Raw genomic sequence first — 3,568 nt, 5'->3', positions numbered from 1 at the left:
AGCGTAATTTAAGGCTTTATCCCCTTATGGCAACTAGATATTTGCAGCCCTTTTGGTTTTCAAAATTTGAGGCAAAAATTAAGGACGGTTCTTAAGATCCAAATTTCTTTAGAATTTTCGCAATTTGCGTGAAAACCAGAAATCATTCTTGATTGAGGTTTGGACTAAAAAAGAGCGTAATTTAAGGCTTTATCCCCTTATGGCAACTAGACATTTGCAGCCCTTTTGGTTTTCAAAATTTGAGGCAAAAACTAAGGGCGGTTCTTAAGATCAAAATTTCTTCAGAATTTTCGCAATTTGCGTGAAAACCAGAAATAATTTGTGAATGAGGTTTGGACTAAAAAAAACGTAATTTCAGGGTTTATCCGCCTATGGCAACTAGACATTTGTAGCCCTTTTTATTTTCAAAATTTGAGGCAAAAACTAAGGACGGTTCTTAAGATCCAAATGTCTTCAGAATTTTCGTAATTTGCGTGAAAACCAGAAATAATTCTTGAATGAGGTTTGGACTAAAAAAAAGCTTAATTTAAGGCCTTTTCCCCCTATGGCAACTAGAGCTTTGCAGCCCTTTCGGCTTTCAAAATTTGAAGGAAAAACCAAAGACGGTTCTTCTTAAGATCCAAATTTCTTCAGAATTTTCGCAATTTGCGTGAAAACCAGAAATAATTCTTGAATGAGGTTTGGACTAAAAAAAGCATAATTTAAGGCACTATCCTCCAATGCTAATTAGAGCTTTGCGTACCAATCGGTTTAAAAATTTGGAAGCAAAAACTAAGAGCGGTTCTTGTGTTTTGTAGTCAATTGGCTGTTTAATCGTTTTTATTTGGCTTTCAGAATCAGTCTCTTCATCCACTTGGTTAATTTGAACTGAGAAAATCAATGAAGAAAATTGTATGGAACCAAACCAGTAGACTTTCTCTGCATATCAATTTAATTCATTGATTGAAAATAAGCTATTAATGATTTACATACATAATGGCAGACAAAGCACCATCAAGACCACTTTGTTGGCGAAGATCGCGATCTGAATTTCTATTAGAAGCGAGACGCAAATCGATAAATCATGTGTCGATTGAATCGATACACGTAATGGCCTATAATGTATCGGGCGATAATTGATAATGTGTTAATTAACAAATCCAATAAGTAAGTTTTGCTGTTTGGCCGCCGGCTGTCGCTTAATTGAAATTGGCCGGACAAAGAACTTTTCCTCATGCCCATGCCGGGCACGATTTCGTAATGGACCATTATCCAACGGGTTATTGTCTTTCTATGAAAACTGGAAGAACTCGTCTCGAAAATGATGACCCTAAACATGGTCAAGTTTCTCATCGCCGATGCCATTTTGCAACTTGTCCCAGCGATTTATGGGCGCAAACAGGCACAAGTGAATTGCAACGATTTTTTCCACCCTTCTGTTTTAGCTTTTACGCTCGTAAAGGGCCATTTAGGTGGGCTGGAACCAGTTCGGTTTCAAAGGGGGGCCAGCTACCCCCTGTCGAACGGGCCCAAACCGGTTCTGTACTCTCACAGTGATGGTTTGGCTCATCGCTCAGCAATTTACCATGTGTGGTTGCAATAAATAAGCGCTCATGGCTGTAATTTTGCGGATAATCGCCGTAAACACCCATAAGTGCGCTGACAACGATGCTTCCGAGAATGCTGTCTTTATAAGCGACTTTGATGAAGTCACTTGTTCGCTAATTTTCGGAATTTGCATTGTTTAGTGACGAGTTGTTTTTGCTTTATTTTGCGGCGCGCCGCTCTTTAATCTGCTGGGTTTTCATGCATGTTTCCCCAAAATATTAAAATATAGAGCTAAGATGTCGAGTTTTAAGTGGAAATTGTGACACAAAAATACCGTTTTGCAGCAGGCATTAATCATGGAAAAAAGTATCAGGAAGCTAAAGAATATTTTGAGCAAAGCAACAATTTTCGGGTTCAAAAGACAACTTTGACCTCACTGCGCCAAGAGACTCAAGATTCAGTGTAGATTCAGGGGCGCAAAAACGCCAAATACTACGGGTAGAAAAAACACTTTTTGTGCCCAGTTAAACAACGTCAAGAAGCCCAACTTTGGGTATAGACTCAGAAGTACGTCGGTTATAAACTGAAGTAGAAACGACTGAAATCTCCAGATAATTTGCTCGGAGCATGACTGAGAGACTCGAGCATTTTCGAAAATTTCTAGCCAAATTAAGTTCCTGATTGTGCTCCTCTGTCTTCTGCTCCACTGTGAATGTAAGCAAAACACACCTTTTGATTGGATTCTTTGTAAAACATCATCTTTATTCGAAATGAAAGCGCCAAACAAAAAAGACGCCGTTGTTGAAACGAGCAGGAAAATTTTGAGGTAAAACATCTTCTCCATGAGTAAGCAGGTCACAGTCTCTTCTTATCTTAAATCCCCAAATATGTGTGTTGCAGTACTTAAAAGCCTTCCTCTTCCTGCTCAACTGAATTTTTAAGCGGTTTATTCACATTTAATTAACAGTTAATGAATGTCCCAAATCGTCAGTTTGCACGAGAACAGATATAGTTTTGCGCCAAAACCAATATTGTACAACGAGAACAAAAATTTTCAAAGAGGATTAAGGTTGAACTTCTGAACTTACTTTTGTGCCAAGAGACTCCAGAGCTCCTCTGGCATTTCGAAGAACACAATTTTTTTGTGGAACACAGACCTTTTTCTTCGTAAATTGAGCATGTGCTCGCGGGACACCCTGTACAGGCCCATTTAGACAAAAATACGGGGTGTTGAGGAAAATTCTCAGTGACAAATCAGCACGTAGATACAAACCGAACGGATTTATATGTGCAATGACTCGTTTGATTTTCCGAGTAATCTGTGGCATTCGGACACTTTAAAAGGAATTCGTTATATCACTAGGGCAATTATAAAAATGGGGCCCACGCACATGGTTCCGATCCAGTGGGTCCCAATTGATTGCCCGGCACTCGATTTTAATGGCCCGATTTATGCCCGATCGGAGTGCGAGTGTTTTTTTCACCGCCTGGAAATTCTTCGATTTGTCTGTCTGATGATGGGCATGGCTTGCCAGTTGCATAACAATAATAAAAATGCAAATGCAACCGCTCGATTCCCACAGTGGCTGGACAGTAAAAGTAAAAGTCGTAAAACCGATTAATTTGTCAACATGTGAACAGGTGATTGGGAACAGGACTTCGCTATAGGATGTGATAAAATTGTTAAGGCTTTTCTGTATCCGCAATCTCGTCGTAATCGATAAACTAAACGGTTTATTTATCGGAATCGATTAATTGTTTTAAATCGTGTTGTGGAGCCGATGCACCGTTTTATCGAACAACGTGGCGAATTTCATGAAGAGACGCAGTATCATAATATTTACACACACTTTACATCACTATCTTCCAGGGCCCTATTTGATCTACACAAATTCCCATCAATGCCCCTTTAACGTATTTTAATGACCTCGACATGCTGTTGATCAAGCAGGTAAATATTTGTCTTTTGTTTGTCATCACTGTAACCGTTTTTGCGACTGAACTAAACCGTAAAGTTGCTTCGGAAAGTTTTGCCTTTTTT

The sequence above is a fragment of the Dendroctonus ponderosae genome, unplaced genomic scaffold (genome assembly GCF_020466585.1).
Source record: "Dendroctonus ponderosae isolate FM_Combo_2020 unplaced genomic scaffold, Dpon_F_20191213v2 Dpon_F_20191213_11, whole genome shotgun sequence".
Classification (NCBI taxonomy): domain Eukaryota; kingdom Metazoa; phylum Arthropoda; class Insecta; order Coleoptera; family Curculionidae; genus Dendroctonus; species Dendroctonus ponderosae.
Note: the sequence above shows the minus strand (reverse complement) of the source record.